This window comes from Mastomys coucha, unplaced genomic scaffold, assembly GCF_008632895.1.
Source record: "Mastomys coucha isolate ucsf_1 unplaced genomic scaffold, UCSF_Mcou_1 pScaffold1, whole genome shotgun sequence".
Taxonomy (NCBI): domain Eukaryota; kingdom Metazoa; phylum Chordata; class Mammalia; order Rodentia; family Muridae; genus Mastomys; species Mastomys coucha.
Window position 1 is genome coordinate 84,048,830 of NW_022196891.1, and position 25,148 is coordinate 84,073,977.

Genomic DNA, 25,148 nt, shown 5'->3' on the forward strand with positions numbered 1-25,148 from the left:
AGTCCAGGTGTGGCCCACCATTATGAAAGACAATATTGTCTGAGGATGGCCTGAGGGGGGCAGTAATGGGCTCGCCGTGGAGTGGGAGCCTTCCCTGTATTTGTCTTCCCTCTTTTTCCTCTTCCCCTGACTCACTGTCATCACTACGAAGAAGATTACTTCCTGACAGCTCTTCATGCCAGTCACAAGTCTAGGTCAGACACTTATCAATTGACCCACTGTTAAAGGTAGACACTCATTTCAGCATCTGTCAATGGCCTCTTTTGATCCATTTAGACCAGAGCCTATATCCTGCAGTGATTTATTTGCAAGCGTGTACAGACTTTTAAAGACAGGGAAGCATGTCTAGAACTCTGAAAGTCAGCTCGTCTGTGTGTGCTTGTCGCTTCTGCAGCTGCCCATCAAAGGACTCCAGAGATGAAGCTATGCCTAGGGATGGTCCCCTGCGACCCTCAAGGCAGACCCTGACAATCTGTGTTCTCCCACCAACAGAAGGGCCAAGTTGACTCTGTAGATCTTCCTTGTGTAACCCGTGGTCTCTCCGTCTGCCCGTAGAGCTGTGCTTCCAGTGGCTACAGGCCACAGCTCACCTGCACACATCCTGGGCAATCTCGAGGTGATGGCTGGCGGGGCCAGCGTGTGACATCCCTCCGGACCCAGTCAGGCCTCCTTTCCCCTTCAATCTGGCCAAGCATCAGGAGAGACTTCCCACTCCAGGGCAGGTGTCTTTCTCCTCCGCCAGGGATACTGTGCATTTGTCTTTCCCAGGTGTTTGTCACAGTGCTGTCAGTGCCTCCGAACCTGGGAGACAGGAAAAGAAATGTGAACATGTAAGACGTTCAGGGGAGCCGAGGAAATTTTCCTGACGTGCCCCTGCTGCGCCACCGCGGCAGTTGAAGAAGGCCTGTCATTGGGCTGTCAACCTTTAACCTCCCACAGACGTATTTTGAAATGATGTGTGAAGAATTGCTGTGCCGTACCCACTGGCTCCTTTCAGCTCTGCGTGTCTGTCCTTGATGTCAGTCAAAAGTAGTTTAACTGGCACCCATGGAGCCTTAAAGAACACCTCAACCAAGCATCGGTGATGACTTTAGCTACGAAGACTTGCTCTTGTCAAGTAATGACTTTTTGACATAAGGTATTGTTTACCTAGGCAACGTTCTCTTGCTTGCATTTTAATGAGCCTAATTAATAATAAGTTAGGAGTCCTCAGCTATTCCTTCACAGCTGGACCATATGCACTAATTACACTAAATGGGAAAAAATCTAAAATAATCTACTTAGTGGGGAGACGTACTTTAAGGATAGAGAAAACCCCCATTATTTCCTACATTTCTTCCTCGTCTCCATCGCGGGATCTACGGTGAAGGTGGAGCAAGTGTGCGGATCATTACGGTCGGTGGACATCGCTTTCGAAATGGTAGTCTGCTTCGTGGGCTGCCGAGCTTTCACTTGTAAAAGTTTCAGGAATGTTCCAGAGAGAATGACACAGGGAGGTAGGTGTTTGATAGATCCTCTGGGTAAAGAACCCCGAGCCGCTCTTGGGTTGAGTGGAAGGATGAACATCAGGGGTCGCGGGACGTAGTCTCCTAATAGAACTACATCACTTAACAACAGATAAATACCCTGCAAAGGACCATGTGGGAGTTCATGTGTGTCTTAGAGAGTGCAATTTTATTGATCCCTTTTGTGGTTATAGTCCTTATAAACATTCAGGTATCTTTAGTGTTATTTAGTAATCCAGGTAAGCGTTTGGGACCAGGGCAAGACAATTTCAAAGGAAACAAACACTACCAGAGCTTTTGCTCCTCTTCCCCCCTCCCCCCCCAAGTGTGCAAAAAGCCCAGGGAAGGGGCAAGGAGCCTGACCCCCTAGACTGTTGGCATGATTGGCAACAGGACACGGAGCTGTTGGGCTCTCTTCTGATTATGTGACTCTGGGAACACGGGTGTGGGAACTGTCACAGACAGAGGATAAGCTGAGGTGCGGCTGTTAAAGGAAAGATAATCTCTTATAGAATACATCATCGATCCCTTGAGCAGAGAGTCGTTATTCATTCCCACCCCCACCCCCACCCCCGAAATGAATCCTGTGGTCTAGGGTTTAGGTTGTGGAAAGATCCCTAGAAAAAATGCCTTGAGGAAAGTTAATGATGAATCCAGTCCCCAGACGCTGTTCCAGGATTCTTCTAGAACCCGTGCCACAAACTTAAGCCCCAAGATCACTAACTATTAAATGCAAGGCAGAGAGGCGATGCCACCCTCCGGGGGATCCGAAGCTTGGCTCTTAAGAGTGACTTTTGGACTTTGCCGGGTCCCCTTCCGCCCATGTTTTTACAAGACACAGTTCAAAGCAGTCAGAGATGATTTGAGCTAATTGGTTGATTCAGCAAGAAACCTGGGAAAAGGTGGTGCTGAGGTTGGTGGCATCAGGCTGGCAGTGTCAGCAGATGCTCTCCAGAAAGGGCCTTGGAGTGGAGGTGCACCCCGCCAGGCACCATATGTGTGATGGACATGACAGAGAGCACGGGATGCCTGAGCGAAGGTGACAGCTCAGCCCTCTTCCACAGAGGAACAACTTCCCTTGGAGTAGACACAAGTGAAATGATGTCCACAAAGTGGGCGCATTTGGGAGCTTCTGGCGGACTCCTCTGAGGAAGTTATCTACTGCCTTGTGTGTGTACAATAGGGGAGGGGGGTAGCACAATTTTCTACGATAGCATGACTGACCTAATTGTTCTCTGTGCATCTCCAGGACAGCAAAGGAATAATTACAGATCAGAGAGGCAGGGTCCCTATGGCCACATGAGCTCACCGGGAGTGCATTCCTAGACACTGTCTCCTTATCTGCAGATTACAGGGTCGAGGTGGACACACACATTTTCAACAAGAGAGGCAGGACTCACTTGTGTCTCCCTGGCTCTGTTGTGAGGGCTGGTTCTAGCTCCCTCCCTGAGTTTAAGCTAGAAAGAGCCAGGAAAATGTCATCTAACAGGACAGTGTTACTATCTAAGAACATTTTCTAGTCCCCAGATAAACTTCACGTTTCCCTCCTATATCTGTCAGGAGGTACGTGTTTGTAGCCCCATGCTTCTTACCATGTTTCTGCATTGAAAACCCACAGTTTGACGCTATCTTCCACTTAATAGGTGTTCCTTAGTATTGCACAGAAATATGTTGTTTAAATGCAGGAAGGCAAGTGGAGGTCAGATCCGTGCTTTTGAAGACTGAATTCACTAAAGATCTCTGCTTTTTTTTTTCTTTTTTTTTTTTTTAACTGGATGTGGCTTCTAAATAAAAATCCTGTTGTGCAATCTATCTTTGACACAGGCAGAAACCCTATGGAGTGTTGTTGTGGGAGGGAGGGACAGAGGGAGGGAGGGAGGGAGGAAAGGAGGGAAGGAGGAAGGGAGGGAGAGAAGGACTGAGGGAGGGAGGGAAGGAGGGAGGGAGGGAGGGAGGGACAGAGGGAGGGCATCTCAGAAGCAAGCTCCCCAGCTAGGAGCCCAGGGCTTTCCCAGTGATGAAGCAGGTCTCTGTGGGAGTGAGAAGTCTGCCTCCTCCTCCAGGATGCTGCTTTTGCCATCACAGCAGATGACTGGACACTGCAAATACTTCCCTAAGCCATTGTTTGCATGGCTCAGCATTGACCTGTGTCACTGAAGCCATCTATCCCATTTAGGCTTCTAAATTGCCATTCGCTCACAGATCCACTTTGTCTACACAAATAGAGAATGATCATTTCACTAAATATTATTCCCTAGTGTACTTTAAAGAATTATTCCATATTTATTTAGGTCCCTTCTCTCTCTCTCTCTCTCTCTCTCTCTCTCTGTCTGTCTGTCTGTCTCTCTCTCTTTCTCAGTGTGTGTGTGCGCGTGTGTGCGCGCGCGCACGCATGCATACATTCACGCACATGTGTGCACATGTGCCGTCATGTAGTGTGTGGAGGTCGGAGGATAACATATAAAGTCCGTTTTCTCCTTCCACTGTAAATTGGTCCAGGAATCAGGCTGTCAGGCTCGGGGGCAGGTGCCTTCACCTGCTGAGCCATCTAGTTCTCTCTGATGTACTTTTAAGATAAGATAACTAGTAATTATGAACAGATGGGATGGATATTATTTATCGGGACGAGGAGTTGGCAGCCAGTTCCCTGGTCTGCCCCTCCCCTTTGCCTCCACACTCTCCTGCCCCTCCTCCAGGTCCAGCTTCCTAGGCACCTTCCCACTGCCTGTGGGGGACCAGAGAGAGTCTGAGAGTCCTGGGTAAATGTTAACTTTGGTCAGTCTTAAGATCTGCACATGAAGAAAAAAAGGGAACTTTAGATTGAGGCAGCTTTGGAATTTACCTTCTTTAATGTTAGCACAAGGTCTTAGAATAAAGAAAATTTTTATCCCGACTTCTTTCTCTTGGGCCAAACTACACTAGAATAATTCCTATTCCCTGAGAAATTTGAATCGACCTCTGAGACATACTGGGTACATTCTCTGAAACTGTTGTAAGCACTGAGCAAGACCAACCGTTGACCTTAAGGAAATGCAGGGTTAGTTCCCAAGAGTCTCTGGTCATCACATGATCATCAACCGATTAATCATTTCCATTGTGGTTCTGTTTCAACAGCACTGTATGTATAATATATAGTATATAATGTGTATATACATATGCATATATACGTACACACACAATTTGCTTCACTGAAATAGAAATCATAGTAGCGCTATACTAAATGTCTGAACAAAGTCGATCTCACACACTGATTTGTGTGTAGGGCACATGTCCATCTTCTTGAGCTTACAGGTAGAGGTAGTAGCTTCAACATCACAACTTCAAACAGTAATGCCACCAACCGAACCACATAAATGTCAAAAGGTCCCCTTGGAATACAGCATAGAAAGAGCACTGGTGGGGTGTGCACTAAATCTGACAAAACAAAGTGCGCCACCCCTTCATCTGACCCCAGCAAGGAGTGTGCAAGTGAATGCTGTGGTTTGCCCATCCTGTGTGTGTCCTCGAGTGGCCAGGAGAGCACAGGAATGATTTGAAGCTTAAGTAATTTTTGGCGAGCAGGCAAATTCACAAATATGGAATCCACGAGTGATGATAATAGACTATACCTTATTTAAAAGGTTATGCCTGAAAAAAATCAATTAAAACTAGTAAGCTCGAGAAATGATTAATGAGTCTCATTTGGCTTGGCATGGTGCTGTACAGCTGTAATTCCAACAGGCCGGAGGCTGGGGATAGAGGATTATTGAGTAAGAAGCCAACCTGGGCTACAGCGTGGAACCCAGTCTCGATAAATAAATAAACAGATCAATAAACGACAAAAGTATCATTTGTGCTTAGCCTTTCCTTCAGCAATGGTGGCACTTTTGTTTCAGCAGTATCCATCTGGGCTGCAGTAGGTCCTTGGTCGCCTGTGGGCTTCATACTTTCTCATAGGCTCTTTTGTCACACTGAGCTACGTCTCAGTTCCATAGCGCCTCAGTCACACTTGCGCTGTCCTCATTCTTTTGGCTTTTCTGAATGCCACTTGGAGGCCATGCGTGGGATCCAATGTGCCCTTGCCCCGGAAGCCAGAGTTTCCCAGCTTTCTGGGTAACTTTCTCTCCTTCCTGAAGAGGGTGCAGGGCTACCAGCGAGTGAGCTTATGGTGGGACAGGCCTGTTTATGTGATGCTCAGCTCCTCCTTGTCTTGTGGGGAGGAAGTGAAGGTGACACTGTTGCTTTTATTGGGCCAGAACAGGCACAGGGTCATGAGGTGCTCACAAACTGTAAATAAAACTAAGTTTATTTCAACATAGGGAACCCTTTGCTTTGTCTTTCTCCTCATCTCTCCATTTTAAATATTTCGCTGATATGAAAATAGTAAAAAAAAATACTAGTAACCCTGAAAAATTATTGGGGAATGTTCTAGCAAAACTGAAATACAGGCACACAAACTTTCTGGTTTCAGAAGTGCACGTTCTCTCTTCTTGTGCTAATAAGTGATGAATGATCCTCTAGGTCTTGATTTATTTGTTTTTCTTTATCGCAAACCAAGCTTTTAGGTATTGTAAGTTTAAGGTGGTTCTCTTTTGACAGCCATGTTTCATAAAAAGATAATTCAAAGGAAACGCTTGTCAGCAATAATCAACTGTTAAGCACTGACAGTGTCTCACTGAAGCAGATGGAGGGGGCGAGCTACCGTCCACAAGCTTGTGGACGCCATGAGAACAGCCACCTTGAGGCTACACAGGCTTCCTCATTTTGTTTTTTTGTTTTTTTCAGCAAAGTATTTCTTGCTCCGAAATCTCTTTGTAACTTTGGTTTAGGGGACAACACCAGGCCTAAAGGGTAAACCTAGCTTCGTAGATGGTTCCTCTGAATAGCCTGGAGCTATGTAAAAGGCAGTGAGGAAATCAGGCAGACTTGAAGTTGAATCTCAGGTACCATATTTAAGTTCGGTGTTTACGGTCAGTGGTGCGACTTCTTGGAGGTTTACCTTCCTCTTGTCAAATGGAGGCAGCCACTTCTCCTGGGCTTTTGTGAGGACTGAATTCAGCCCTATATGGAAAAGCTTCAATCCGAGGGCCCAGATACATGGGAGATGACAGTGGCAATGGCGGGTCCGTCTTTCTCTGACTGCCCAGTGGGAAGGTTCCCAGGGAACTCACTCCTAAGCTTTTGTGTGGTTGTTTTTAATTTTGGGTTGTTGCTCTATTTTGTTTGTAACACAGTTCTTTCTATCTTCTGACTCTCATGTGCTTCATAGAAATTCTTCCCAAAGTAGTAAAGCCATTCATTATTGGTATTAACACTCAACAAGAACTTCATTATTTAATACAATTATGTAATTTCTGTAAGTTAAGGTACAATTTGTAGTTATATATATTTCATAATATTTTGTTAATTGGGAATGTCATATCATAAACTCCAAGCATCCTCACTTTCCAGTCCTCCCAAGTCCCCACCCCAAGCATCCCCACTTTCCAGTCCTCTCAAGTCCCCATCCCAAGCATCCTCACTTTCCAGTCCTCCCAAGTCCCCACCCCATCCTTGGGACTCCCTTCCCCCAGGGGGCGAAAACTGCTGTGATCAAATCCATGAGTAAGGCAACTTATGGAAGGGAGGGCTTATTTTGTCTTCATGACAAGGGGGAGGTGTGAGCAGCCGGAGCCTGGGGCAGCTCTTCACATCACAGCCACAGTCAGGAGATGGAGAAGCTGGGGCTTAGCTTGCTTTCACCCTTTATTCAGTCCAGGACCCTAACCCACGGATTCACTCACACTCAGGCTGTGTCTTCCTATCTCAGCTACGTCGGTTAAGGAGTTCCCTCACACACACAATCACAGGTTTGTCTCTGTTGTGATTCAAACATCTCACCAAGTTGACAATGGAAACTCATCGCTGTTGCACATCTTTTCTACCCTAAGGGAGCCTCTGGCCTGGCAGACTTCACCAGAGAGGAAGGCTACTGTCACTGCAAAGGGAGGCTAGTTTTATAGTCACCAAGGACGAGCCTTCACATAGCCAGTTCCAGAACACCTCATTTCAACCCTTTCTGCTGAGACTGCAGCGTGACACCTGAAGCTATGTGGTGCATTTGCTTCAACAGAGACTGTTGGTTTTTTTTCTTTTCAAAAAAAAAAAAAAAAAAAAAATCTCCTGAGTTCTGCCAGAAGAAACTCATGACGTGCTGCAAGTTTAATTATGTTCAATTCATTAACACAATCAGAGTTGCGAACACATCTATTGACACAGCCAGAATCACTTAGTAACAGGCATTAGGTCGTAGATTAAAAGCCTCACTGCTGCAGGGCCTCCAAACTCCGGAGCGGGGAGAGAGCTGGGAACTGTCTTCAGCTTGTGGCCCAGTGGTGAGGGGAGCCTGCCCGAGGACCGGAGGTTGCCCTCGTCGCGCCCTGGATGCTGTGTTCACATTCAGGGACGATTGTTTTGTCTGTTGGAGGACAAACTGAGTCCACTGGAGATACTTTTCATTTTGACATAGAGATTTGACGCAGGTGGATTTGATGTTAGCTTTAGCTAAGCCGGACAATCTCACGTAGAGGAGACGGAGGCTCTTGCTTTTCTAGCAAAGACAAACGGGCCATGGCAGATTGAGAGCCCAGGGCCAGCCGCTCTTCTCTTTCAATTCCTCCTTCCAGAGTGACAGCTCTCTAGTGCCTGGGGAGTTGTTTGGCCTCAAAAAACAGTGAGGAAAGCTGGGGTCCATACATGAGTGAGCTGCTCTCCGGGTAGACCTGCAGGGTCTGAAATATTCTGATGCTTCTCCTTTTTCGTAAAAGCAAATCCTCAGGTATGCTGGTACACCCCTGTAATCTCAGTTCTTGGGAGGTGAAAACAGGAAGAGCAGGAGTTCGAAGCTAACCTCTGGCTACTTAGTAAACTGGGCCCATGAGACCCCATTCCAAAAAACAAAAAGCAAACACACAAAAAAATAACAGAATATTTCTCTAGACACAGAATTTAAATATTTTTTATATTAATTTTATGTATGTATATATGTATGTATGTATGTATGCATACATGCATGCATCTGTGTTGGTGTATGTGTACATGGACACACACTTATGCATCCTCTTGAAAGCTAAAGTGTGTCAGGTATCCTCTATTACTCTCTACACATTTCTTTACATCAGGGTCTCCCTGTGAGTCGCCAGCAAGCCCAGCAGGGTGATAGGATGTGCAGGGTGGGACCCAGCAGGGTGATAGGTTGTGCAGGGTAGGACATCTGGTTGTTCCATGGGTGCTGCTATCCAAATCTCCTCCCTCCTCAGAACTGCACAGTAAGTTCCCTTCACTGCTGAGCTGTCTCTCCAGCACCTTCAAGCACAGATTTTCAAAAGAGGATTCAATAAAGTTTCAAGTTATTATTTTTTTTGTTAACAAGTTCATTAAAAAAATGCTTAACAGTACATAGTTGGCTAATTCTGCCCCCCCCACCCTAGGATTGTGGGCTTCTCTGGACAGTTGGTTAAGATGCTGGTGTGGAAACCTGACTCATGGGAAGTTCCATACATGTGTTTCTGATGCCATCATCTAGCTGAATGCATCCACGCTTCCCAAACGTGCGAAGTGTCCTAGTGTGCACTAACACACTAATACAGCAGGCCTCGGTTTACACCCTGCGCTCCGACCTTTTAGTTTACTGACTGTTCTGACCTAGGGTGCGCTTTCAATGTTTCTGGCTCTTTCTTTCAAACTGAAACACTCTCTTTAGGAGGGAGGTGGAAGCTCATAAAAGTTACAGTATCCGTGGGCCCCATCCCAAGATTACCTGAGAAGTAAAGATTGCTGGTAGACTTCAGCCCAGGTGGTTGCAAGTTGGGTAGAGAGCTCTGGAGCCTGAGCCTTGGTGAGCCATCATTCCAGCTGGGTTGAACATTCTAGCTGCAGCAGACATCAGGGCTCCTGAAAAGTGGCCCCAGTAGACTTAGGGGCTCACTGAACAAGACTTGGATACGATCTTCAATTTGGTCTGCTACAGTCCCTGTTCTAGATGAATGGATTTTTGTTCATGGCTTCCCAGAGAGTGTTACAGGCTCACTTCTTGTATCTACAAAAATGGCCAACATAGGGTTGGGTCACAGGTCGGGGTAGAGCACCTGCCTGTCTAGCATGCATGAGGATCTAGGTTCAATCCTCTTTATGCAAAATAATATGTAAGTAAACACCCGAATAATTGTGTCTCTCATGGATACTTAGGTTTAAAAAAAAATTAGTAAAAACCTTTGGGCCATCAGCTGGTGCCCACAAAAAGGGACAGTCACCGTAGACACAGCCATCATCTCCCTCATTTCTCCTATAGAATAATTTGTCTTTTCCACACATCTACTGAGAATCCTGTGTTTCCTGGTACTCTCCACATGGTCTCTGTTTTAGTCACACAAGTTAGTTGCATGTGCAACAAGCTTGCCACCTTTTCCAAGTAGGAGATTTTTAAAATTGAACATAATTTGTACGTTATTTCTCTTTCGACACAGTCTTACAAGGTTCATCTGACATAAGTGGGTTCCCTGAGGAGCAGAGAAGCAGGACGCTGGGTGGAGAGAGTAGGTATGCAGTCTCAGAAATTTACAGACATGGCGGGAATGTGGACCCGTACACTTAATAATGTCGATGCTTTGTGTATAATGGAATCTGATACAGAATCGGCACAAGATGCCCAAATGGTTAAGATGCAGTTGTTGGGTAGGGCCTCACAAATTGTGGGGGGGGGACAGCTGTTTTGTTTTTTTGTTTTTTGTTTTTTGGTTTTTTTGTTTTTTGTTTTTTGGTTTTTTTGTTTTTTGTTTTTTGGTTTTTTTGAGACAGATGTCAGCTGGCATGCTCAGGGCTGAGTATTTGTGGAGTGCAGCTGACCCTCCATGGAGACGGTGACAGTAAGTGAGGCAGACAGCACCTGGGCTTCAGGAGCAGACAGGTGCCATCATCCTAGAGAAAATTCAAGCGAGATCAATAAAAATGATTAAGGGACTCACGGAATTGATTTCTGAGAAAAGATTAAGAAAAATAAATGTGCAGCTTGACACATAGCCCAGGAGGAATATGATAACTGGGTGGTCCATTGATGTATACGATGCTGACGAAAAGACATTCGCCAGGCATGAGGAGACAAATTCCCTAACAAGGCATCTGGGGACACAGTTTCCCCCAAGAAGTGGTGGGAAGCCCTGTCCCAGAAGCAGCAGGGACTCAGGTGCACAGATGTTTTCTGAACTTTGCTGGCAGGGCAGAAAAATGAACCAGGCCACCACATATTTTTTAATGTGATTTTCTTAATTCCTAGGAGCACGGGAATGAATGAGAGCAGAGTTACAACTTCAGCCAAGGTCCTGTTTTGAGACTAGTGACATTGTAGGACTCAATTAACATTGTTTAGGCTGCATCATTAAAAATCAAGGGATGAAGAAGAGCCATTGGATCTAAATAGACATATCTATGCCTTGAGAATAGATGGATAAGATATATATATGTACATATATATACATATATATATGTATTATAAATGTCTATACGCATAACAGAGTTCTACATGGCAAAAACGTTTATTTAAAAAAAGTCAGTTAATGTGTATATATTTAGCGACATGCCACTGTTTCCAAAGTGGCTTGTGAGGTGACAGAGCTCCAGGTGAGTTACCTTTGCCCTTTGTCCTGGCAGTTTCCAGAGACAGCTCCTGAGCCAAGTGTGAGTCATCTTTTGCTGGCACTGCGAGAGCCATTTCAGCTAAGCCGCATTTCAGGGTTGTGGCTCTTCAGGCTTCATTATGAGGCTTCGGAGGAAATGACATAATCCACCCCAGTTCACAAGGACCGGCAAGTAGAAGAGGCTTACAGGCCTGCCACACCATGTGTTTATTCTTTAAAAGTCACAAAACTTTGCAATACAGTCCCTCAGGAAGAAAATTTCTCTATGATGAATGGGGGCGAATGGCTGGAATTACACCCTTCTGGTCTGAAACATCCTTCACATATTTATTGCAATAATGAATGTATAGAGAACACTATACATTTATTACTATACCACACATTTATTTATATTACAAAAATGATGGATGTTTAGTGGCCATTTTTCATACTTTCCTTATGGTTCAGGGGACCTTTTCATAGACACCATAATAATAAAATGTGGGGAGGAGAAAATGACTGTGGAAAAGTGCCAGATGGCATTGACCTATGTATTTTCCATAGCAGAACCTCGTATCCATTGGATGGTGTGACTTAGATTTACTTTCTGCACTGCTGAAAGATTGCAGGGGTTAATGTACCACCTTTTTGCTGCCTGAGGACTGAAGAGAAACCGAATTTTCCTCCTAAGTGAACTGTCTGTTGAATACGTGTCTTCCAGGCAGCCCGTGGTCTGCTGCTTCCCCATGAAGAGGGCAGAGCTCCACTCCGCATAAAAGTCCGGACTAAGTTGCCTTAAATGTCTGGTACCAAGTTAGCACTGGGCACAGACTGCTGTTCATGGATTTTTCCCTTTGCCTTTCTGTTTTGCATGTAATGTATGGCTGCTTTCCTCTGCCCTGAAAATACTCATATTTGCTGCTCTTGCTATTTTTGTGAATAATACTGGAACAGGTACAACGTAAGGGAGGCAGGATTTATTTGGGCTCACGGTTGAAAGGCATACAGCCGCCATGTCCAGGAACGCATGGCTGCCGGCACCTCTGTGGCATCAGGAGCAGGCAGCTCATCCTCTCACATCTCAGGGAGGACACCGCCTAGCCTAGCACAATTTCTCCAAAGTTGGGGTAGTTTGCCTTCTTTTTCCTCTTCCTTCATCCAGCCATACACTTTTGATGTAAAGTCTTCATTCTATTCTCATGACAGCAACATCTTGACTTGAAAAGTCAAGAAAGGTCTCCTTTTTATAATGTCATTTTGTAAGTACTGACAACTCCGTGGTATGTCCTTCAAGACGGTACCACACAGAAGAGGACCCTGCTCTCAAAGTCCCTCTCCTAAGCTCCCTCATCCCCTGGCAATCTCTAATCATTTGTTTTTAATCTTAAAATTTTCCCCTTCTTGTGATATGCGATGGCATACACTCCAATACCTTTTCATTCATCCTTCTTTTGCTTAGACAAATGAAGTTGAGATATCTGTTATTTCCTGAATCAATTATCTCTCCTTCCTTGTAAATGTTATTCCATTACGCCAACGTAACATCCATTCACTTTAAGATATTTTAGCTATGTTAACCTTTGATTGATAAAGGGGAGATGTCCATTTCATTTTGGATAGATTTCTAGGAGAGGATTTTTGGATTAACTTTGTAAGAGGACGCTGCCAAGCCGTCTGTCAGCGTGGCCATACTGTGTCAACATCTCTGCCTACACAGAAGGAGGATTCTTATTGCTGGTATCCTGGACGACATTGGGCCTTGCCAGTCTTTATGCTTTTAAGGATGCTGGGGGTCATGTAGCATCTTTGTGATGCGAATGTGCACATATTTGATGATATTTGTCCTTGTAGTAAATGTGTTGTTAGGAGTCCATTTGCCATCGTGACATCATTGGGAAAAATCCTGTATGAATATGTGTGTATCGACATTCTTACATCTTATCATTTTTCTTACAAAATTAATTTCATTTTTTTGCTCAGCAGCTTCTCTTGATTTCATTATAAAGGTTTGCACATCCACTCACAGTTGAGAGAGACAGGAAAGTTTACTCTCCTTCATAGTAGTTAAGATCTAAGAAAAGCTTGCCACCCTGTTTGTGCCAACCAAAATTCTTGAAAAGGAACTGATGTAATTTTCTTCCCCATTTGTGATTTTCATAGCTCAAATTCACATGACTGAACACCGTGAGTGGTAGGTCACTGATCGGGTTGCAGATACATTTTAGTGAGCACTGCGTTTGTAAATCTTGATGACAAACGTTGCTTTGATGGCTTGGGAATACAGTTCAAGAAGCAGCTATGAACTAGTTCTGAGAACCTTATCTCAAATTAGAAGGATAAGGGTGTGTGTACTGTAAGTTCTAGTCAGAGCAATTAGACAAACAAAAGGAGATCCAAGGGGATACAAATTAGAAAGGAAGAAATCAAAGTATCACTATTTGCAGGTGATATGATGGTTATACATAAGGGACCCCAAAAATTCCACCAGAGAACTACATCTGATAAACATCTTCAGCAAAGTGGCAGGATATACAATTAACTCAAACAAATCAGTAGCCTTCCTTTATACAAATGATAAACAGGCTGAAAAAGAAAACAACACCCTTCACAATAGCCACAAATAATATAAAATATCTTGGTGTTACTCTTACCAAGCAAGTGAAAGATCTGTATGACAAGAACTTCAAGTCTCTCAAGAAAGAAATCGAAGAAGGCCTCAGAAAATGGCGAGATCTCCTATGCTCATGGATTGGTGGGATTAACGTGGTGAAAACAGTCATTTTACCAAAAGCAATCTACAGATTCAATGCAAATCCCCATAAAAATTTCAGCAAAATTCTTCACAGACATGGAAAGAATTCTCAACTTCATATGGAAAAATGAAAAACCCAGTATAGTCAAAACAATCCTCAATAATAAAGAACTTCTAGGGAAATCACCATCCCTGACTGTACTACAGAGCAATAGTGATTAAAAACCTCGTGGTATTGGTCCACAAACAGGTAGACCAATAGAATTGAATTGAAGACCCAGAGGTAAACCCACACATCTGCGGACACTTGATCTTTGACAAAGAATCCAAAAACATACCGTGGTAAAAAGAAGGCATCTTCAGTAAATGGTGCTGGTCTAACTGTCAGTCTGTATGTAGAAGAATGCAAATAGATCCATATTTATCACCTTGCACAAAGCTCAAGTCCAAGTGGATCAAAGACCTCTTCTAAGCAGTTCCTTCTACTTTCATACTGTGTGTGTGTGTGTGTGTGTGTGTGGTATGTGTGTGCATATGTGTGTGTGTGTGTGTGGTGAGGGAGTGAGGCAGGGGGCTTGGGGGTGGAAGGAGTGCGGAAGTGGGCATGATTGGGAGTACGGGGTGGGGGTATGTCAGCACTGGTTGGCTTCATGCTCTTTCCTCTTATCATCCAGGTCCCAGTGTGCAGGATGTTGCTGTCATATTCATGGTGGGTCTTACTTTACCTATACATCAGGATAGAAATCTTGTTGTTCAAGCCATTTTCGATTTGAAAGCTATAATCCATAATGCATGGTAACAAGACTAGGCCGTAATCTTGTAGCATATCTCACCTGTAGCATATCTCTCAAGGATATGTCTAGAGTTTTGCTCTCCTCACTCCCTAGACATGTTTCCATCCCGTGAGGTCCTCAGTCACTGGCATCCACGATGCCTCCCCACTGCCCTTCTGTAGGCTCTGGGCATCTCAACCTTCCCTGCTCCCTTTCTAACGCCCCACATCCAATTCCAGCCCTTCCCTAGTGCCCGCCTACCACTGACTTGATCACCTAATATCTGGGCACATGTCGTTTAGCTTCAGTAGAACAAAAGCGCTGGCTTTCAGATTCAGTTGCTTTCTCTCCCAGCCACCCCCCTTCCCCGAGGTCCACAGCTTGTAGAGTAGTTCCTGGCCTAAAGGAGATGCAGTAACTTCTTTCTGTATACAATAAACCATCTTTACTAAACCAATTTCATAAAGTTGGGGAATGTGTCTCTTTAGTTCATATTATAAAGCCTCTTGACTTAACACATTTATTAAAATGTCTTAAAGGTCAAATAGGAGGATTTCACATTTATTTGCTTATTTTAAATGTTTAGAATATTAAGCCTGATTTAGATTTAGATTTCAGCAGCAGCAAGAATGGCCTCTGTGTTCCATTTTACAGTCCTATCTCTCTGTACATGGGCATCTTCTGCAACGCTCTCTACTGACCCACAGACAAGGGGATACATGGAAATCAAAGTCCGTCTTGTTTTTTGTTTCAAGCCTGCAGATGAGCTTACCATCTGGCTGTCCCGGGCTTTCAGTGTCCAGATCAGTTGTGAGCCTTAGTTAATGTCAACAGTGTTTGGACGAAACTTTTTTTTAATGCAACAAACAATACATATTCATAAATGCTGATGAGGGGTGGAAGTGACATGGCTTCCAAACAAGACACACGACTAGAAAATAGACAGTTGAGAGTGTGTTGCGTCTCTCCATCAGAGAGAGAAGCCCTGGTGTGCCTTGTTTTCTTTGTGAAAGCCACATTTCTAAGAGGAACTTGCAGTGACATTTTGAGCCTTTTGGTTTTTGTTGGATGGTGATTTTTATAATTATATATGTAATATATATTTATGTATACATATACACATGCACACACATACACATACACATGCACACACACACACACACACACACAAACACACACACACACACACACACACACACTGGCAGTACCTTACAGGCCAGAAACATAGCCACACATGGTATTGCCCAATCAGCCAAGAATCCCATACTGAACTTTGAGACCCATAAAAAATGACTAGAGTGAGTTTCAAGAGCATCTGAAACATGCCTTGGAGGAGGTGGTTACCCGGGCATGGAAGTTAACTTTAATTCAGAAAAATTGACAAGAACAATGTGAGAGCAATGTGAGCTGATTGCTGTGGCTGGGGAAGAGAGGTAAGCTATGCATGGCAGCATGGGTACATCCCACCTCGGGGAACTACAGTGAGTCAGCTGTGATACACTCCAAACTTTTGGCCTCAAATCTAGAAATCAAGATGTCCAAAATAAGTTATTTTATGTAGCACATAATGTGAAAATGTTCAACTCACCCTGTCTTGATGTGAGAACTTTATTGGACTCAAATGTCAGCTCAATGGTAGGACTGGCAAGCAGCAATGCTGCCTGATAGCCTGGACACCCAGGGAGAGAGGCCAGGGGACATCTGTCCAGCAACATGAACCCCACAATGCCACACTCTACTAATGGGTACTATGTAGTTGGGAGTCTGGGCTCATCCACAGACTTCTGAATAAGTCAAATGTTTTATAAATGTCAACAACTAGATAAAGGCAACCCTGACACATCCTCACGAATAGAGCACTCTAAGGTGGAGGTGGGGTACCCAGATGCTGGCATCCCCACTGGTCAGGGGCCTGGATGGGAGAGGAATGGGGCCAGAGTTCCTCGGCAAGGAAGCAGGCCTATGCTAGGGCAGTGAACCCTGGCACCAGGGCACTATGCATTTATAAGACCAACAATGAAGGGAATCTGTCCATACATGTATGTCAAGCTATTCATTCTGGAACCAGGAGTGGGGGTCCTTATGTAGTACTCTGTGGCTGGTGGTCCTGGAAGTGGGAGACTTTGTAGAGAGGATAAGGATGATGATGAGGCCATGGAGAGGGAGCATTTCTATGAAGATGAGGATCATGGCCATGCTCATGAGAAACCAGAGCTGCTGGGCAGCGCCACACAGTGCCAATGACAAAGCAGGACTCTAGGCTTCTCAGCATCACCCACAGACCAATGCCCAGCTAGAGGAAAACCCCTGGGAGAGAAGGGAGAGACTGCGGGCAACTTTCCCAGATTCAGGGAGAAGGCACATCTGGAAGGACTGGTACTTTTATCATCAGAGAGTGATGCTGTCAGTCAGGAAGCTGGTGATGAGGACTGTCACCACAAGTTAGTGATGCCGGCCGTATCTACAGAGATGATGGACTTCACCAGCAGCTCTAGCTGCGTGGCCAACATGGCAGCAATGCTGGTACCACCTGTGGCTGTGTCAGGGGCAGCACCCAGGGTGTGAAGAGCACCATAGAAGATGTTTAGGATGGTGAAGAGTGAAGCATGGTCTTGGGCTGGGTCATGTCTGCCAAGAGGGTGTGGTCAAGGGTGGCGAGAGGGCAGGCATACAAGGGGGCGTGGTCGAGGATGCTGGGAGTACTTGTGAGCAAGAACACAGAAGTGTAGCGAGAGGGCTGGTGAGCAAGAGGGCGTGGGCAAAGGTGGCGGGAGGGCAGGCGAGCAAGGGCGTGTGGTAGAGGATGACTGGTGGACTTGCGAGCAAGAACAGAGAAGGGTAGAGAGGGCTGGGTCACGTCTGCCAAGAGGGTGTGGGCAAAGGTGGTGGGAGGGCAGGCAAGCAAGGGGGCGTGGTCAAGGATGGCAAGATGGCTGATGAGCAAGAGCAGAGAGAGGTGCTGAGGGGTCCAAGGCTCAGTCCCTTTCTTAGCATTTATCTGAAATCTACTGTTTTAATGAAAGGCAGAGTTCTCTACAGAATAACACGAGACCCTCTCAAGGGTGAGATCAGGCAATTATTAAAAGGATCATCTCAGAGGGAAATCTTCTCAAGATGGGAGGATGAACAGTGGAGCGCACAATATGAAACAAACACTCTTGAGGGGTGAAGGTGGACAAGGGCCAGGGAAACCACTGTGCCAACCTGTATGTTGAAACAGGCTTTACATATACATTACATGCAATGTATTTTCATTATATTCATATATTCATTATATCTGAGCAGTGGTTCTCTCCCTTTCTAATGCTGAGATCCTTTAACACAGCTCCATAACTGTAATGTTGCTGCTGTTATGTCTGATGTGAGGCCACTGTTAAAGGGTTGATTGAGGCCTGGGAGTTGAGACCCAAAGGTTGAGAACCACTGTTTTACAGTCTCTAGGACAGACAGCTTTCCCTAGGGGCAGTTTATTATCCAGGTCATTGTTAGACCCAATTAAGACTTAAGGAAGGAGACAATATGGTATCTTTGTTGTTTATCAGAAATCCATGTCCCTACCCAGGGCCAGGGATTCCACTAAGAGCCAGTTCATTGGACAAATACCATGGAACAGAAAAGCAAACAAATGAATAAATAGTGAATGTATGAGTAAATCTATAAGATAGCCATGTTTTACAAAGAGGACATGGCCTTTCCTTAATGGATCTCAACAAAGCCCCGTACACTGTCACCTTCTGCAGTGTAAAATCCTAACAGGGTTGTGTGTGTGTGTGTGTGTGTGTGTGTGTGTTTGTGTGTGTGTGTGTGTTGGATCATTTCTCCTTCATGTCATTTGGTATTTTAAATTCAGAAAGACACTGTGACAGTTCTCCCCTTCTTTGTCCAGTACTGATTTCTACTTGTAGATGGGTAGTTCCCAAGGGTGAAAACCAAGGTAAATAATGTTTGTGATTTCCCTTTGATGTCAGGAGCAGATGGATAGAGATACTGTCCTGCAGAGGGATTCTGCCTTCCAACGGGGAGGATACATGAGTGTGAATTTCTGCATGTTCTCCTTAAGGTTCTCTGGAACTGGCAGAATACCTTTCAGTGGGCACCTGGGCAATGGCTGTCCAATCATTGGACACATCTTACTAACATCTGATTTAAATTGCCTCCTAACATTTTATAATGGTAAGTTTGTTTGTTTTTTTAAGAACTGGGGATTAAATTTGTGATAATTATGAAAGATACTGGGAAGTGAATTAATAGTAATAAAAGAGTGAACCTTCTAGAAGAGACAGCAGAAACTTCAGGGAATCATGGTAACCTCCTCATTTTGCTTGGGCACCTAGGAATTTGGAGTAGCATGCCCTATCCAATTCCAGAATTATATTGTTTGGTGGGAACCAAGTTCTCTGGCCAGCAGGGACCTTGAACTTTGACCCTCCAGTTTCCACTTCCCAAACACTGGAATTATGGGCATGTGCCATTATGTCTGGCTTCCATGCATCTTTAATGGCCTGATTCAGTGTCCTAAACTTCATTACTAAGTAAACTCATGCTAATTTTGCTTATACTAAGAACATTTCTTAGCAGAATTCTGTCGTTGTTTTGTTTGGTAATAAATGAGCCCTTCAATTACATTAATAAGCCTTTTTGGAAGTGCACAGACTGTGAATGGACATCACAACTTACTTTGCATGATCGTTTTTAATAAGACATCATCGTGTTCATGCAAGAGCAACGATTTCCTCGTTAGCTTTCTATACCATTCCTATAGATGCAGTGAGCCAAACCCAGTAGAGAAGGCAGGTGGACAGATGAGCGGCAGCAGAACTCAGAAAACAAACCTCAAAGTCTAACTCCTTGCTATGCTGAGCATTTGGAAGAAAGGGCCTCCAGGAGGGTGCCCCAACCTTCTTCACCCACTAAGGGTGGCCATAAACATTACAACTCTTTTCTACAGAAGCTAGATACACTGCTTAGGAATACAGAGTAACTCTCCCACCTTTCTGCCTAAGAGCCAACACAAAGGAATTGTTGTAAGATCAAGGATGGGTCTTGGTAGTAGAGTGCTTGCTCAGCATGCACGAGGCCCTCAATTGATTCCTGGCATTTAAATAAAGGGTGCCTGTTTGGGGAGCTGGGGAAGTGAGGGGGCAGACAGACAGAGGCAGAGAAAATGAGACAGACACACAGATAGACAGAGATCTAAGGGAGTTTGTCATGGTCTCAGAGAGGCCAAGAAAGTCTGAGCCAATGTTCTTATTGGGTCCCCTCTGTGTCCATTTGTCAGTCACACCTGTTCCTTAAGGCTGTCTATTTATGTGTCTTGAGACAACTTTCTCTAGGTCTTTGGGGTCTCATTACTAAGGTTCTGAAGGATCTGAGGACATACACACAACCTGGATGAAGTAAAACTGACCATCTCTCTGGCTAAAGGTCTTGTCAACAGCTGACCAAACCCCATGACACACGGGGAAGTGTGTCTCCTCTTAGCTGGGGCTTCATCAGGCTTCTGGTTTTTCTGAGTCAAGCGCCTCTTCCTCTGGAGGCGTGTGAGTTCCAGATTCACTTTCTGTAGCAGACGCTTTCTTCTAGAGAGTGCTGGAACGTGTAACTCCACACAGAAGTCTGTCTCTGTACTCCAGCAACTCATCTCAAATACCAGCGCCCGGTTCCAAAAATAATCCCACTGTGCTGAAGCCGAACCTGGAATGCAGCGTGGTATAAAACACTCCATCTTCTTGGCTAACTGAGCCTGCTCTAGAGCTTCTGAGTTCACTGTGGATCCTGTCTAGCTTCTGAGGTAGGGATAAAGAGAGAAACAAGGCCTGTCGCCCAGACTGAGGGATGGCTTCGCTGCATTTTTTCATTTCTTTCCTCTACTTAAGATAAAGAGAGTTCATAACCCTTGGTAACTGTTTCAGGCTTTCAAGTTCTTAGTTAGCAAGCTGTCCTTAAGTTGAACCTGGATTCTTCTTGATGCAATAGGAGCACATCCCCCTCCCCTCAGCACCCTTCTTATTTTACACAGCTGCTAAACTCTACTTATGTAGCAGCAATTAGCCTGAACTAATTTTCCCAATCTCCTGAGAGGCAGCCATTTTCCTTAGATTTGGGTGGGTTTCTAGGGAGCGTAGAAGGGACAGAAGCGTTTAGGAGTATGGTTTTAAAAACACCATTTGTCCCTTCAATCTGAATACAAAGATAAAAAGAACTATTACCTGATAGAAGAAATATATATATAAAAAAATGTGTCCTTTCTTTAGATTCTGCTATTTCCTAAACTGTTGTTGAATTGGAGTTGTCTTTACAGCCAACTGAACGCCTGTGTTGCTTAATTAAAAATTGCAATCAGCTCAGCGTGACTTTAAAGCTTGGCGTTACCTCTGTCCATCTTGACTTCACTGTGTCGTATGCGTGGAGGCAGCCAGGCAATGTTAAAATGTGACCTGTGCTGAGGACCCTAGACCTTGCCAGACAGCCACAGAGCCTGCGCTGAAAACTTTATTATAATAAATCACCTTGACCTCTAGTGGAGCTGAAAACTGTGCTCAGGCTCCTGGGCAGTCACCAATCTACCCACCTGTGAACCACAACCAGGACTGGGGGGGGGGGAACCATATCAGTAAGGTGCAATAGTCGCACTTGGATCTTGGCGGTCGCCAACAGCTGTCTAATTAGACTTATGGCCGCCTTTCCTCGAGGGAAGTCATGCCTACCTAGTACTGTAAACCTGACCCTACTACCCAAGCTTAGTTGTGAGGTCATGGATCTTAGGGGAGAAGCTACTGCCCCCACGACTAGACCCACACAATTGCTCACTGCATTCTACATGCTCATTCTTATACCCACAAACGAGCAAACAAACGAACAACAAAACAGGGCCTTCTCTTTGCAGCATGGAAACCATCCCCCAAAACCAAACTGGTCAACTGCTTGTGGGGTGCAAGACCCAGCAATACATCTGCAACACAGCTCCTGCACCTAAGGTTCAGGGAACATTGTGAAGCAGGGACACAAAGATTGTAAGAGACAACAGACATATACACAGATGTAGAGGGCTCTCAAGGGGCTGGTTTAGTAGCATGGCAGTGGTAGGTGCTCTGTCTTTCTGTGTGGCTGATCTCAGTCTGGACCTTTTAGCTTCAATGACTAGAAAAACAACTATTACAACTTTGCTGAGTCTCATCAACCCTTTTAACAAACTGCTGACCATGTGGGTGGTCACAGGGACCCACAGACACCAATGCCCTTTCTGGGTTCACAGCTACTCAGTGGGAGAGATTTATCACTACTCCACATAGATAAGCAGTTATGTGCTGGCTGATTTGGGCATATAGGCCTTTTTACCAAAGTTGCTGGGAACTAAGTATGCTAGATGGATCATTAAAGGAATAGAATAAAGAACTCCAGAACTTTAAAACCAAAAAGAACATGCTTCTCTATATGCAAAGCATTTGCATCAATGAAACAGATTTTTATACATCTAACTTTTCCCAAATATGTGGTATTTTGAAACCACAGTCTTTATCTTTCAGAGTGGAGACATCTCAACTATCCTCCACATCACGGAATCTTTGTGGAAAACTATCTGAAGAAACACGGCTAACCCTTGGGGCAGAGAAAATAAAGGAAGTTGTGTGTGTTCTTCTGAGACTTGGTACCTCTCCGGACATCAGCTGGGGCAAGCACAATGTTACCCATGTGTCCTGTTTCTTCTAACTCCATAATATTTGGAGTTATCTTCAAAGAGAAGGGAGCTGAAAATGGCATAGGTTCAGTCTCATTCGGAGACATGAAGGTGTGGGGATTTGAATGGGAAATGATGGGTAAACTCACCAGCACATCATAAATGTGGAAAGTATCAGATGACCATCAAAAATATAAATTATTTCCAAGTGCTGGAGGCAGAGCAAGTCAAGTGTACATGCCTGAGAGAATTTCAGAGAATTAAACATAACGGAGTTACATTAACTACCTTTCTCATTACTGTGAATAAATACCCAACAAACGAGCAACTTGAAGGAGAAAGGGTTTTTGTAGGCTCGTGCTACAGTTCACAGTGGCAGGATCAGGAGCCGGACGGGGCTGGTCACACCCCATCTGTGATCAGGATGAATGCTCAGCTCTATGGCTTTTCCCTGTCTGTTCAGCATAGCACCACAGCTCAAGGGTTGGGACTACCTACCTTCAGGGTGGATTGTAACTCAGTTAAACCTCTCTGGAAACACCTACAAGGACACATCCCACAAGTTATGTCTCCCAGGTGACTCCGAATCCATTTCGGAGCCCAGTTGATAATGAAGTTTAACCACCACACAAGTGTGCAGGCTGCATGAAAATGTTCTGCCAATCACCAGTTTATCTGGTCTCTTCTGTCTGAGCTTCACCTTCCTTCCCTTTAAGACCTGTTTCCTGGGGTCAAAGCTTTAGTTTAATAAGTCTTTGCCTCATTGTCAGCAGTCATGGTTTTAATTCTTGGCACTAGAGGGCAGTAGAGAGACACCGCAGAGAGGAAGGGCATTTCCTGGGCTCAAGCCTGTGCTTAGGCAGGCTCTTACTGCACAACCACAGACAGTTTCCTCTAAGTCCACGTGTCTGTGATGGGACTCTGTTCATGAATAACTTCTCCCAGGACACGGCGTCACAGCAGGTTCTGACAGTGCAGCATCACCCGGTGAGTCAGGGCCAGCTCTCTGGTTCTTCTGTATGCTGGGAAGCCTTCCTCAGATGTTCCACCTGAGTCCCGCTCCTTCTGTCTGCTGATCTGGTGTTCTGCTCCTCCAGACTTACTGGCCAGTCCCTCAGCACACCAATTTTAGCTATAGTTCTTAATTCCTTAAACTTCCCATATTTGAATTGATGTGGGGTGTGTCTAGCATGTGGCCTGGCATCTTTGAGCCCTTGCAAAATAATTTACGAGCGAATTAGAACTCCAAGTGTCACCTTTGTTCTCTCTTATGAAGTAAAGCTGCATGTAACCTATAATTTTCTTTCTCCTTGCCCAAGTCTAGGTAGGAGTTAGGAAAGTTCCTTGTCTGTGTTCTGAAGGTTTGCTGAAATGAACCTACAGAAGACATAGCAACAAAGAGAAGATAGAAATATCAGTGTGTCTAGGACACCACCTGAAAACATCCAGACCCTGGAAGACTCAGAATTTTACACAATTTCCTGGTGGTGGTGTGGAAAAGGGGAAGCAGATGATTTTAAGGACTTTTCAAGGGAGGGGAATGGGCACAAAGACTAATGGTTTCTGCTTCTCTCTGAAAGTCGAATGGGCCAAAGGACAGAAGACAGCCGTGGCAAAGTCTGTCTGGGGTGGGGCCAGGCTTTAGTCCTTCTTGGTGAGGTAGGGTTTGGTCTTTCCCCATCAGTGGAACCTCAGGGAGGGATTGGGGTAACTGTCCTGTGGATCCAGTTTTCAGGTGGATGAGAGATTTCAGAGGAAAGTCCCTCCCTGTCTCGGAAGGAGAAATGGGCGCAGGCCAGGGAAGCTTTGATTGCAGGGCCTTTCAGCTTCCCCTGCCTCAAAGAACTGGGCATGTCAAAGCCAAGCCCTGACACCCACTGGGTAAAATGCTACTTTGGATGACAGAGCAGATTCATTGGAAGCTTTACTACAGCGTTTTGTTCAAAAGCTCCTCAGATCCATGGCCTTCCAGAGTAAAAACACCAAAGCCAAACGGCTTCGGTGGGCAAGCGTGTTTGGAGAGTGCTATGGGAGAAAGCACAGGAGAGCTTTGGGAAGTGAGCTCATGCTCCTTTGCCCATCCAGTCACTCTCATCTCACCAGATGGGACGAGGCCTCTGGGAGGACTTCTCATTCTTCTCTTCTGGAGAGAGTGGCATCCAGCTGTTTTGAGCAACTCAGGGATAGGATGCTGGAGTCTAAATTCAACATCTCCAAGTCCAATCATGACAGGAAGACTAGAGATGTCAAAGCCACCTTCCTCAGCATTAGTAGTGATGGTCCACAAACAGGATGAGCGTGCAAGCCTCACCACAGACCCCTAAACTCGAAGTGGCTGCACTAGTGTTGTTCCAAAGGCAGGGGCCTAGGCTGGTGGCCCGCCTGAGGCTCTCTCTCTCTCTCTCCTGGGTGGCAGGGAGATTAACCTGACCTCTGGCTTAAAATCAACCGCAAGGGCAGTATGTGCTCCTAACATCTCAGCTATCTCTTTGGACAAAGTAATTCAGCTCCCTAAGCCATCTTGCAAGCCTTTTCCATTTTTTTTTCAAATAAAAGAATTTAGACCAACTTTCAGGGTTCTTAACTAAACAAAGAGGCTGCTATTGTAATAAATTTCAGCCTTAAGAAGCATCTGGTGCTTAGTCCATGTCACTATATAGACACACTCCATGTCACTATATAGACACTCTATGTCGCTATATAGACACACTCCATGTCACTATATAGACACACTCCATGTCGTTATATAGACACACTCCATGTCGTTATATAGACACACTCCATGTCGCTATATAGACACACTCCATGTCG

General features: G+C 45.0%; 1 protein-coding gene across 1 annotated transcript in view; it reads right to left on the reverse strand.

The window, feature by feature from the left end:
• Positions 1-287: 287 nt before the first annotated feature.
• The window catches only part of Spata17 (spermatogenesis associated 17), a 229,704-nt gene continuing 204,843 nt past the window's right edge, over positions 288-25,148 (reverse strand). The window contains exon 12 of the mRNA XM_031338137.1: positions 288-801. The gene's annotated coding sequence lies outside the window, so the exon portion shown is untranslated. The remainder of the gene's footprint in view (positions 802-25,148) is intronic.